The sequence below is a fragment of the Mobula hypostoma genome, chromosome 31 (assembly GCF_963921235.1).
Source record: "Mobula hypostoma chromosome 31, sMobHyp1.1, whole genome shotgun sequence".
In the NCBI taxonomy this organism is placed as follows: domain Eukaryota; kingdom Metazoa; phylum Chordata; class Chondrichthyes; order Myliobatiformes; family Myliobatidae; genus Mobula; species Mobula hypostoma.
The window spans coordinates 4,077,501-4,092,135 of NC_086127.1; positions in this window are offsets into that span (position 1 = coordinate 4,077,501).

Genomic DNA, 14,635 nt, shown 5'->3' on the forward strand with positions numbered 1-14,635 from the left:
CGTGGATTGGAAGCAGAATTGAAATGGGTGGCCACCGGGGGAATCGCTGCTTTTCCTGGCGAATGGAGCGTTGGTGCTCAGTGTAGCGGTCTCCCAATCACTGGTGTGCAAGAGGCCACACCAGGAGCACCCGTGGATGACCCCAACAGACTTCACAGCTGGAGAGTCATCTCAACAGGAAGGACCGTCTGGGGCACTGAGTGGTAGTGAGGGAGGAGGTGTAGTGCACTGTAATGCATAATGTTTAAAACTGTACATTACAGGAAGAAATGTATGTATTAAAAGGTTAAATTAATTAAGTAGTGCAAAAAGAGAGAGAAAAAAGTATTGAGTTAGTGATCGTGGGTTCAATGTCCATTTCAGAATTAGGATAACAGAGGGGAAGAAGCTGTTCCTGAATCGCCGAGTGTGTGCCTTCACGCTTCTGTACCTCCTTCCTGATGCCAACAATGAGGAGAGTGCACATCCTGGGTGACGGGGGATGGCGGGGGGGGGGGGTCCTTAATGATGGAAGCCGCATTTTTTGAGGCGCCGCTCCTTGAAGATGTCCTGGGTGCCGAGTTGCAGAGTCCTTAAAAGCGTGTCCGTAGCTCGAGGAATCCGGTTCATTGTGGGGAGCGAGTGCAGTTATCCGCTCTGGTGTAGCAGCCAGACAACTGAGCAGCGATAACCTGTGTATTTTGTGAAATTGTCCACTTCAGGTTGCTGAGCGCCCCGCTTGAGAATGCCCCCAGTCCCCCCAGTACATCTTGGTACCAGAGACGCAACTCATTCTTCCGGAGACCTTTTTGTGACGATATATACTTTTTTTTTTAAAAGCATGTTAGAATCAAAAGTCTAGCCAAGATTGAAATAGATCCCCTTTGGGGATGGAGGGGCAAGCGAAACGTGGAGAAAGAATATGAGAGGACACTAAATAATTGCGTCTCATCCGTATTCGCCAGAGGGAAGGATAAGGAGGCATGTCAGCGAATACAAGATGCCCTCAGCTGATTGATCAGCTGTCTGTTCTCTACGATGGGTTAAAGCCCTCCCCGCCTTTGAGCACATCTACAAAGAGCGTTCTCACAAAAAAAACAGCATCCGTCATCAGAACCCCCACCACCCAGGCCGTGCTCTCTTCTCGCAGTTGCCATTTGGAAGGAGGTGCAGGAGGCCTGGGTCACAGAGCACAAATTTCAGCGTAGGTTATTCCCCTCAACCATCACGTTCTTGAAGCAAAGCCGATAATTTGACTCAACTTCACTCACCCCAGCACAGATTCTACAATCTGATTCACTTCCAACGACTTCTCAACTCATATTCCGGATATTTATTGCTTATTTATCTATCTACGTCTCTCTCTCTCTCTCTCTCTCTCTCTCTCTCTCTCACTCACTCTCTCTCTCTCTCTCTCTCTCTCTCTCTATCTATCTATCTATCTCTCTGTCTGTCTATCTATCGAATCTATCTATCTATTGCTCATCTCTCTGTCTATCTATCTATCTATCATCTATCTATCGTTTACCTATCTATCTATAAATCAATCTATCTATCTGTCTGTCATCTATCTATTTATCTAAATATCTATTTGTATATTTATCTAAATGTCTATTTATTTATCTATTGAATCTATTTATCCATCCATCTATCGAATCTATTTATCCATCCATCTATCGAATCTATCTATCTATCTATCTATCTATCTATCTATCTAACTATCTATCTATCTATCTATCTATCTATCTATCTATCTATCTATCTATCTATCTATCTATCGGTCTATCTATCTATCTGTCTGTCTGCCTATCTATCTCTCAATCTATTTGACTGTATATTTATTGATTTATTTAATTACTATTTTGCTTTGTTCGTTTTTGCATTTGCGCGGTTTGTTGCCTTTGCAGTTGCTTGGTAGTTACTGTAAGTGCCCCCAAGGGAACGAATCTCAGGGCCCTCCATGGTGACATATCTGTACTTTTGATAATTAGCTTACTTTGAACTTTGAACTTAGGGGAACCGGCGGAGGACGAGCCACTTCGTCATCTTCAGAGCGTGAAGCTGATTGGACCGCAGTCGCTGGTCCCTGGATCGACCACTGGGTCCGCGCAGGCGCAGTCGTGCACCGGGCGGCCACTCCGGGCAGCGGCGCCATCTGGTCGAATCAAGTCTCGCTAATCGTGTGAGGCCCACTGGGAGAGGTCTATTTCTCCTTTTTTCTGTTATATTTCTTTCAGTTAGCAGCGACTGTGATCTTGACTGTGGTCTCCTCAAAACTATCACTTGCTACCTCGTTGCCATGGCAGCAGCAGATGCGATGCGTCGACGTCCTCGCTGTTGCATGAGATAAAATCAGTTCTCTCTATGTGTATGCCGATTTCCTGGACAAATCGCCGCAGCGTGCGTGCTGTGGGACCTACCCTCTCGGCTGTTCCCTTTGGCCGACTGCCGCTTTCACTTCCGATCGCTCCATCGCGAGTGATCTGTCTGCAAAAGCCGCGGACGCGACCGTGCACGGAGAGAACAGCGACTCTGGTGATGGTGGCGGTGGGAGCGGGCAGCTGCGCTCAGTCGTACCCGCTTTACTTTGCAGGGCGCACAGAGCAGCGCACCCGCAAGCCCGTAAACTTCACCACCCTCCCCGTGGAGAGGTCACCAGTTATTTGACGAGATCCTGACACCGTTGTTCCCGTTGGTTCAGGTCCGCGTCTCGGTGTTTCAACTAGCAGACATATTAAAGCAGCGAATAAGGCCCGCCGCAGATTTCGGATCAACGCTGGGAACAGAGGTGATCCAGGGGCCGAGAAGGCCGACGATTTTGTTGTTCGTCCTAGCAGCCAATTTTAGCTTATACTGGACAACTAATATTGTGCCTTCCGTGACCTGGAGCAGCGGAAAATGCTGTTTCCCCGGACAAAACCTGCATCACGCCCACATGAATACTTGGCCACGTATACGTAGTTCGGGAAGCTAAGGCTTTTGCAGAGTCCTGTCGTAATTTTATGTATCGCACTGTACGGGTGTCGCAAAACAGAAATAATGACGTCTATGCATGATGGATGAAAACCTGATTCTGATACGGGTCTCTCTTGTGGACTGACAGTCGGAAGATGGCAGCGAGAGGGGAATCATGGTGGGGCAAAGGGGAAGGGAGAGGGCTGGGAGCGGGAAGGACCAGAGAGACGCTCTGTGATGATCAATAATCCCGATTGTTGGGGATCAAATCACCTTGCCTGGTATCACAGAACATAGAGCACAGAAATCTACAGCACACTACAGGCCCTTCGGTCCGCAATGTTGTGCCGGCCACATAACCTACTCTAGAAACTGTCTAGAATTTCCCTACCGCATAGTCCTCTGTTGTTCTGAGCTCCATGTACCTACCTGAGAGTCTCTTTAGAGACCCCACTGTATCCACCTCTACCGCCGTCGCCAGCCGTGCATTCCACGCACCCACCACTCTCCGTGAGAAAAACTCGGGGATGGGTGTTCCGGCAGCTGCGCCACAAAGGCGCCTAAGACGTTTGCACAGTACTACACTCGTCAACGTGGGGGCGGAGAGCGAGTGTGTAAATCCGGCGGGAGCAGAAGATGTTGGGAATGGCGAGAGTAGAGCATCTCGCGGAGGATATGGTACAGATCTTCGGTACATATATATATATATATATAGAGAGAGAGAGAGAGAGAGATAGAGATAGATAGATGGATAGATAGATAGACAGATAGATAGAGTGAGAGACAGAGATAGATAGATAGATAGATAGATAGATATAGCTGGTGTGCCTAAGAATTTTGGACAGTGCTATATCATATAACAGTCTGGGGCTACCTTAATATTGCTCGGCTCCTGCAGCAACACGGGTGTCTATGGACTGGCACAAAGAAAATTCGGGGGGGAGCTGACGAATGGGGTGAAATCAATAGGCAGCTTTGGGAACAAAGTTCACATCGGATTAACCCAGCTTCAGTTGTGACATAAATAGTTAGAATATTCAGCATTTCCGCGTGGAGCCTGGGTAGCTCAGTCGGCAGAGCATCAGACTTTTAATCTGAGGGTCCAGGGTTCAAGTCCCTGTTCAGGCGGTGCTTTTAATTCTGCATATCCACCATGCAAAAAGGATCTCATACGGGAGGTGACCTTACAAAGGGCGTGTAAACATCATCTCCAACTTTTAGGGAGCATTAGTAGGGGTTAGCGTGACCCTATTACAGTGCGGGGCGTCCCAGCAGGGTAATCATTAACCTCACAGCCTCCCGGAAGAAGATATTACCCCCTCTGTCAGTCCCTGTCCTGACGCTCCTGTTGCTCCTTCCTGACGGTAGTGGGTCAAAGGTTGTGAGATGGGTGGGTTGCTGTGCGGGACGGCTCTTTGGGCGCTGTACTTCTCAATCATCATCATCATCATCATCATCATTATCATCATCATCATCATCATCATCATCATGTGCCGTGTCCAGTTTGAGCTTTGACCGCCATGGCCCACACTCTCCTGTTTCGGGTCAGGTGGATCAATTCATTGGTATTCATTTTCCAGTTCTCTGGCTGCTGTCTTCCTCAACATTTGTCTTTGTCTTCCTCTCGCTTTCTTCCCTTAAATCTTTCCCATAATTACCGTGCATTCTAACTCCTCTTTCCTGATCACATGTCCAATGAAGTTACGTTGCCTTTTCATGATCTCATACATTATTTCTCTTTTTGTGTTTGCTCTGTTCATGACATCTTCATTAGGTATTCATTTCATCCATGATAGTCTTTGCATCCTCCTCAAAAACCACATCTCTGCTGCTACAATTCGCTTCCTCATGTTACTAGATATTGTCCAACATTCCGAGCCATATAACATTACTGGATAAACGTAACATTTCAGTACTATGAGGCGGGTTGTCATGCCTAGTTTAGTGCTGGTCAGTATACTCTTCATTGTCGTAAAGGTGTCTTTTGTTATCCCTATTCTCTTTCGATGTCCATGTCACACCTGCCATCTGATGTCACCCAGCTTCCTAAGTAGCAAAAGTTCTGTACTTGTTTTATGTCTTCCCCGTTTATTCTCAGCCTGCAGATAGGATTCTCCTTCTTTTTGGATATCACTATACATTCTGTCCAGAGTCCAGAGTCGTCTCCTCTACTTCGTTTACACGCTGCCACGCTCAGCTCCAATCTGCTGTTCCAGTTCGCAGAAGACTCGGCATTGATCGGCCTTACTTCTAGCGGCGATGAGACAGTCTGCAGAGGAGAGGTTAACACCCTGACACAGTAGTGCTAAGATGACAACCTCTCCATCAATGCCCAAAAAACAAAAGAGCTGACCGTGGGTTACATGAGGGAACGGAAATAGGGTCGCCCCGACCGACATCAATGGGACTTTAGTTGGGAGGGAGAGTAGTTTCAAGTTCCTCCTTAGACACACCACCGATGATCTCACCTGGACTCTGCAAAGCGGCTGTGTGGCAAAAAAAAGAAGCACAACAGCATCTGTTCCACCTCAGACGACTGAAGTAGTCTCCCAAATCCGCAAGACCTTCTACAGGGGCACCATTGAGAGGATCCTGACTGGCTGCATCACCGCCTGGTATGGGAACTGCGGCGACCCTGATCGCTGGGTACTGCAGAGAGTGGTGCGGACAGCCCAGCTCAGCTGTGGATGTAAACTTCCCCCCATTGAGGACATTTATAGCAGCAGGTAAGGCTCGGTACCTTTAAATTGCCTGGCGTTAGCATGTTGGAGGGTCTGTTCTGGGGCCGGTGCGTGTGACGTCACAGAGAGGCCACGCCAGCGTCCCCACGTTCTTGGAAGATCACCCGCCACCCCAGCCATCGACCGTCTCAGCTGCTTCCGCCTGGCAAACGGAACCACAGCATTGAAGCCGGGACCAACAGGCTACGGGACAGTTTCTTTCTCCAAGCCACTGGACTTTAAAATTCACATGTCCGTACATTGCAGCGGGGTCATAACGCAAAGATATTTTGCTCCCTCGCGTTGTGGGACGGGTGCAAGGTTTAAATAAATTCAAATTCCTCACCAGATTTTCATTCTCCCTCCTGTATGCCAGTCTGTCACCAGCTTTGATTCGGCCAACAACAGTGGCGCCATCAGCAAGCTTAAATATGGCATCGGACTTGTACATCATAAGCATAAAGCGAGTAGAGCAGAGGGGCTACGCTTGCAGACCTGTCTTGATGGTGATTGCGGAGAAGATGTTGTTGCCAATCCGATCTGATTGGGAGTGAGGAAATCGAGGTTTCAGTTACATAAGGAGGAATCGAGGCCCAGCTGTTGGAGTTTATTGGTTCGCTTCCAGGGGATGATAGTGTTGAACGCTGATCTGTAGTCAACGAAGAAAATCTGATATAGGGCACCTTCAGAATCAGAATCAGAATCGAGTTTATGATTACGGGCAGCTAACGTGAAATTTGTTAACTTAGCAGCAGCTGTTCAATGCAATACATAATCTAGAATAAGAGGGAAAATAATAATAAATAAATAAATCAATTACAGTATACGTGCATTGAATAGATGAAAAATCGTGCAAAAACAGAAATAATATATATTTAAAAAGTGAGGTAGTGTTCACGGGTTCAATGTCCATTTAGGAATCGGATGGCAGAGGGGAAGAAACTGTTACTGAATCGCTGAGTGTGAGCCTTCAGGCTTCTGTACCTCCTACTTGATGGTAACAGTGAGAAAAGGGCATGTACTGGGTGCTGGAGGTACTTAATAATGTATGTTGCCTTTCTGAGACACCGCTCCTTGAAGATGTCCTGGGTAGATTGTAGGCTAGTACCCAAGATGGAGCCGACTAAATTTACGACCCTCTGCAGGTCCTGCTCAGTAGCTCCCCACCCATCAATGCGAAACACTGATGCAGCCTGTCAGAATGCTCTCCACAGTACATATGTTGAAGTTTTTGAGTGTATTTGTTGACATACCCAAATTTCTTCAAAATCCTAATAAAGTGCTGTCGCTGCCTTGCCTTCATCATAACTGCATCGAGATAGAGATCTTGACACCGAGGAACGTTAAACTGCTTACACTCTCCACTTCTGATCCCTCTGTGAGGATCGGTATGTGTTCCTTCGTCTGACCCTTCCCGAAGTCCACAATCAGCTCTTTCGTCTTACTGACGTTGAGTGCCAGGTTTTTGCTGCGACACTACTCTACTAGCTGGCATATCTCGCTCCTGTACGCCCTCTTGTCTCCCTCTGAGTTTCTACCAACACTGGTTGTATCAATAGCAACTTTTTCAGATGGTGTTTGAGTTATGCCTTCACAGTCAATACAAAGAAACAGAAGAACATCAATAAAAACTACACACAAACACCCAATGTGCAATAGACAAGAAATTGTGCAAATACAGACGGAAAATCAAAACAAAAACAAGTAATAAATAGTATTTATAATGTGAGTTGTTGATTCCTAGGGCACAGGACATAGAACAGCACAGGTAGCGCTTGAAAAAGGACCTGCAATCTTGACTCTCCGTTTAAAAGTACGATGTTCTACCAACTGAACTGCTCAGGCCCTGAGCCACTGCGCCCTCTGCTGTCTAACTCACACCGCTACACCGCTTGTTTTCTTCATGAATGTCAAACGGCCAAATTGGCTGATTCCGACAAAATGCTGGAAGAACTCAGCGGGTCAGGAAATCAACAGACAGTCGAGACCCCTAATGAGGACTCCAGTGAAAAACCTGCCATGCATTCTCTGCGCATGGAGTCATTCATTACAACGGCTCATTGAGACAGGAAATGTTAAACCACAACAGAGCACCAGAATAAAGTACCACAGGTACAGAGAAGGTGTAATGCATGCAGACAGCGAGGGGCAAGATCAGATCGCTGTGGAGGTCAATAAATAAACAGATAGATAAATAAATAAATAAATTTACAGATATTTACATTGATAAATATATAAATAGATAGAGAGATAGATAAATAGATTGATAATTATAGATATATGGCAGACAGATAAATGGATAAAAATAAATAGATAGATAGATAGGTAGTTGGATAGATATATAGATAGATAAATAGAAATACAGATAGATTGATACATACATAAATAGATGGGTAGATAGATAGATAGACTGATACATATATAAATAGATAGGTATATATATATAGATAGATTGATACATACATAAATAGATTGGTAGATCGATAGATAGAATGATAGATAAAATGATAGATAGATAGATAGATTGATATATAGAATGATAGATAGATAGATAGATAGATAGACAGACAGACAGAAAAATAAATTAATTAAACTTCTCGCACCAAGGGTCCGTTCAATCATCAGCGGTATAGAAGTTATCTTAGCGCCTTGTGCAGTGTCTAAGATTGCGAAACACGTCACCTTATAAAAATATAAATAAAGAGCAGAAAACATTAAAAAAAACTCCCACAGCGCCCAAGGTCTCGGCCTGAAACGTCGACTGCACCTCTTCCTAGAGATGCTGTCTGGCCTGCTGTGTTCACCAGCAACTTTGATGTGTTTTACTTGAATTTCCGACATCTGCAGAATTCCAGTTGTTTCAGTCGGGGAGCAGTTTTGGAGCAGTGACCGTAACTCCTTCAGATAGCTACAGATGAAGGTGAGCACGGAGCGCGCACACACACACACACACACACACACACACACACACACACACACACACACACACACACACACACACACACACACATACACACACACACCAACTCACACACACACACACACCAACTGACACACACACACACACACACACACACACACACACACAGACACACACACACCAACTTACACACACACACACACACACACACCAACTCACACACACACACACATACACACACACACCAACTCACACACACACACACACACACACACACACACACAATCACACACCAACTCACACACACACACACACACACACCAACTCACACACACACACACACATACACACACACACCAACTCACACACACACACACACACACACACACAGACACACACACACTCACACACCAACTCACACACACACACACACACACACACACACACACACTCTCACACACACACACACACACACACACACACACACACACACACACACACTCTCACACACACACACACACACACACACACACACACACACACACACACACACACAGAAAATGCCGGAGGATCTTAGCAGGCCAGGCAGCATCTATGGGGGAAAAAAAAGTACAGTCGACGTTTTGGGCCGAAGCCCTTCAGACCTTGCGGGTGTGGGGGTGGGGTGGTGTTAAACTGGAGCAGTGGCAAATTAAAAATGAATTAGGCGGGAAAGAAGGAGAGTTCATTGGCAGCAGTTGCTTCTGGGGGAGTCCGCATCTGACCTATGGCGGGCCTAAATGTACGCAGGTGCCCGATACGATAACTCCGCCGTGGCGAAGCGAGGAGAGCTGGGCCTCGGGCTGGCAGGCCCATCCCGTCAAAGCCCAGGGCTACAGTAACGGCAACGGAGGCCCCAGAGACCTCGCCCCTGGGAGATGAAGGATTCCCGAGGACGAGGTGCGCCCGGGGGGACGAGAAAGACTGCCCCAGGATAGGGGATTTTGGCTACCCGCAGCCAGCGGCTTAAGCACCGCCCTTAACGGCGTCAGGCTTGGGGAGACAAAGAATAGCAGACAGGACAGGAAGAGAAACGCGAGGAAATTTGCAGAAGCAGGAAATCCGAAGCAACACACACACACACACACACACACACACACACACACACACACACACACAGTGCCGGAGGAAGTCAGCCGACCAGGCGGCCTCTGTGGAAGGATCTAGAAGAATGGCAAGGCAAGGAACGCTGAGGTAAGCGATGTATTTAGTCAGGAGAAAATAAGAAGCACGTGCACCGTTTAGGAAGAAAAGATCAAGCGAAACCCACGAGAATCGCAAAATAGTCAGGGAAGAACTCCGCAAGGAAATGGGAAGAGTCCGGAGGGACCCCGAGAAGCCCTTGGCAAGCACGATTCAAGGGAAGGCAAAGTCTTTCTGTACATAGTTCAAGAACAAGAGTAGAGAGTCGGGCCAGGCAAGGGTACAGCAGGAAGCAGGTGCTTGGAGGCAAAAGATATGTGGTTGAGGTAGCGAATCAGATCTTTCCACCAGCATTTGCCGGAGGGGAGGACACAGAGATCGGTGGAGAGTGTCAGTTTCTAGGATATTTCGAGATAAACGTAGATCTCTCAAAGGACATCAAGATGGATATGTCCCCTTGATGGGGTGAAGGGGGTAGGTAAATTGGGGTATAGACGAAGAACAATTATTAATTAATGATCAATCACCTAGTGGGCGCCTTAGATTACTGTTTTGGACAGTCAAAAAGGAGCTTTACCCAGTAACAGGTGCGTACTAGTCATTGTTCTCCAGAGATAGGCAAAGGCTCAAAAAGGAGCTATCTGATCTTACAGAAGCATCTCAAGGTATATCTAAATATGGGAAGTCATAGTGTATGGGGCTAGAATGTTCTGGAGAAAAGGGGAAAGGGTCCGCATGAGGAACTGATGATCTCGCTTTGGCTTAAAATAATTATAACTAACTGACCAATGATTATTTTACATCTTATTGTATCTTAGCATGTGATTGAAATGATTCTAATATTTTCTAAACGTGTAATCGTAAGGTTTCCTGCTACCTGATCACTGTTATAATTTGTGGAGAACTGTGTAATTCGGGGGCAGTGTCTGGACTGGCTCTTTTGGGAGGTCAGTCTGTAACTTCCCCCCATGGCATGCTATGAGTGAAGAATAAAGGTTTGAAGAAGAATTACGTGTGTTGGTGTATTTGTGGTACTTTGTCTTTGCATCGGTTGGTCCAGCACGACACCCTAAGCATGATGGGATACACTCCGGGTTATTGACGTACGAGAGCGGCTGAGGAACGGCTCCAGGGGGCAGGAATTCAGTCTGGTGAGTCATTGCACTCCTCTGCTGTTTCAGGGGCGAACGCGAGGCGAGGCCGCCGGTGACGAGCGAGTCGCTAATGTTGGCAAGTAGGGATGGGCAAGTCTGGCGGCAGTGGGAGGGAATTACTGGGCAGGACACTGAGGAATAGATCTATGAGCGCCGGGGAAAACATTGTCAAATTAGGCACTGCCAGAAATGGCTTTGTGCCGGGGGGAGGTCGGCGTCCTAACTAGCTTGAACAGGAAATCCAAGCAGCACACTAACGTCCGACTAACCCGACTGTTTTCCGAGGCCGATGGATGAGGGTAGGACGGATATGGTCTACATGGATTTCAGTCAGGCGCCACGATAAGGTCCCACGTCGCAGACGCAGCCCAAGTACATGAGATGGCGAATTCGCCGTTGGCATTTGGAAAGGCGTGGCCATCGAAGAGACAGGAATTTATTCCGGCTGGAGATTTGTGACTCGTGGTGTTCCCCAAGGATATGTACTGGAACCTGCGCTGTATGTTTTATATATACAGTATAGTAAAGACATAGATGAGTAGGTCAGTAGATTTACAAACAATACGAAGGCCGGTGGTGTTGTGGGTAGCGTAGAAGACTGGCGAAGGACACAACGGCACATAGATCAATTGTAGATATAGTCATTGTCATAATCATAGTCATAGTCATACTTTATTGATCCCGGGGGAAATTGGTTTTCGTTACAGTTGCATCATAAATAATCAATAGTAACAGAAATAGTAATAGTAATATTACTATTAGTAAATAGTAAATAGTGATAGTCATGGAAATAATAAATAGTAATAGAATAGTAATAGAGTAATAGAACCATAAATAGTTAAATAGTAATATGTAAATTATGCCAAGAAATAAGTCCAGGACCAGCCTATTGGCTCAGGGTGTCTGACCCTACATCGGAGGAGTTGTAAAGTTTGATGGCCACAGGCAGGAATGACTTCCTATGACGCTCTGTGCTGCATCTCAGAGGAATGAGTCTCTGGCTGAATGTACTCCTGTGCCTTCCCAGCACATTATGTAGTGGATAGGAGACATTGTCCAAGATGGCATGCAACTTAGACAGCATCCTCTTTTCAGACACCACTGTCAGAGAGTCCAGTTCCAACCCCACAACATCACTGGCCTTACGAATAAGTTTGTTGATTCTGTTGGTGTCTGCTACCCTCAGCCTGCTGCCCCAGCACACAACAGCAAACATGATAGCACTGGCCACCACAGACTCGTAGAATATCCTCAGCATCGTCCGGCAGATGTTAAAGGACCTCAGTCTCCTCAGGAAACAGAGACCGCTCTGACCCTTCTTGTAGACAGCCTCAGTGTTCTTAGACCAGTCCAGTTTATTGTAAATTCGCATCCCCAGGTATTTGTAATCCTCCACCATGTCCACACTGACCCCCTGGATGGAGACAGGGGTCACCGGTACCTTAGCTCTCCTCAGGTCTACCACCAGCTCCTTAGCCTTTTTCACATTAAGCTGCAGATAATTTTGCTCACAGCATGTGACAAAGTTTCCTACCGTAGCCCTGTACTCAACCTCATCTCCCTTGCTGATGCATCCAACTATGGTAGAGTCATCAGAAAACTTCTGAAGATGACAGGACTCTGTGCAGTAGTTGAAGTCCGAAGTGTAAATAGTGAAGAGAAAGGGAGACAAGACAGTCCCCTGTGGAGCCCCAGCGCTGCTGATCACTCTGTCAGACACACAGTGTTGCAAGCACACGTACTGTGGTCTGCCAGTCAGGTAATCAGGAATCCATGACACCAGGGAAGCATCCACCTGCATCGCTGTCAGCTTCTCCCCCAGCAGAGCAGGGCGGACGGTGTTGAACGCACTGGAGAAGTCAAAAAACATGACCCTCACAGTACTTGCTGGCTTGTCCAGGTGGGCGTAGACACGGTTCAGCAGGTAGACGATGGCATCCTCAACTCCTAGTCGGGGCTGGTAGGCAAACTGGAGGGGATCTAAGTGTGGCCTGACCATAGGCCGGAGCAGCTCCAGAACTAAGTCTCTCCAGGGTCTTCATGATGTGGGAGGTCAATGCCACCGGTCTGTAGTCACTGAGGCCGCTGGGGCGCGGCGTCTTTGGCACAGGGACGAGGCAGGACATGGTCCACAGTACAGGAACTCTCTGGAGCCTCAGGAATGTGCGGAGGAATGATAGTTGGAGCACATCCCGGCCAAATTTGAAGCGGTACACATCGGTAGATCGAACGTAAAGGGATTGTATGCGGTTAACGGCAAGGCTGTTATCAGCGTTGCTGCGCGGAAGTATCCTGGACCCTAAGTTCATGCATGAAGCGTACCAGGATTTGCCCCGTTAGTCACGTCTTCACGGAAGCACGCAGGGGAAAACGTCATTGGCGTCAGCAGGCAGCGCTGTTCGGGAATATGCTGGCTGCGGGGGCCAGCCCGCAAGTGTCTGCATGCCTGCAGAGCACCAACAGTTCCTGAGCCTTGGGAACGTGGGAGGAATCCGGGGCACCTGGAGGAAACGCACGCGCTCGCGGGGGAAAGCGGCGGCAGCGGGAAATGAAACCCCACGCCGCCGAGCCGTCCTGACAGCGGGCTTGGCAGAGAGCGCGCAGGGCAGACCTGCTTTTATTGGACGCGGGAACTGAGTTCAAGTGACCTGTAGATGTGCCGCAGATTTATAAAACTCTAATTCGGCGGTACCTGGAGTATTTGCACTCCATTCTGATCGCCCCATTAGAAGGATGATGTGGGGTCTCTGGAGAGGACGCGGAAGAGGTTCGCCAAGATGCTGCCTGGATTGGAGGGCGTTTGATACAAGGAGAGGATGGACCAACTTGGATAGTTTTCTTGGAGCGGCGGGGGCTGATGGGAGAGCCGATGGGGAGAGAGAGAGAGAGAGAGAGAGAGAGAGAGAGAGAGAGAGAGAGAGAGAGAGAGAGAGAGATACATAGATTCGACAGTCGGCATCTCTTTCCCTGCGTTGCAATATTTCATAGCAGCGGTAAGGCATTTTAGGCGAGAGGGGGTAAGCCGAAAGGAGACAAGCGGGCCACTTCTTAAAACAGTGTGGTGTCTGCCCTGCTGCGGGTGGGAGTAAAGGGAAAAACGGTAGAGGAATTGAACTAACTTTTAGCTGTCCACATGAAATGAGGATGTGCTCGTTTTGCAGGCAGAAGGGGTCAGTTCAGTCCGACAATGGTTTATTAATAGGATAATTTCAGCACAACATACAGGATTAGCTTTTCACTGTACCTCGATGCGCGGGAAAGTGATGAACAATTTACTAATTTAAGCAACGCGCACTAAACGCTGCAGAAACTCGGCAGACCAGGCAGCGTCTATGGAAAAGAGTAAACAGTCGACGTTTCGGGCCGAGACCCTTCATCGGGACTGGAGAGAGAAAAAACAAAAGATGACGAGTCCAAGTTAGAAGGTGGGGGGTGGGGAGGAGAGGGAGAAGCACAGGGTGATAGATGAACCCGGGAGAGGGGGAGGGGTGAAGTAAAGAGTGAGGAAGTTGATGGGTGGAGGAGATACGGGGCTGGAGAAGGGGGAGCCTGATAGGAGAGGACGGAAGGCCACGGGAGAAAGAAACGGGGGGGGGGGGCGGGAGGAAGGAGCGCCAGAGGGAGGCGATGAGTAGGGCAAGGAGATGAGGTTAGAGAGGGAAACGGGAATGTGGAACGGTGAAGGAGGGAGAGCGGTTCATTTCCCGAAGCTGGAGAAGTCAATG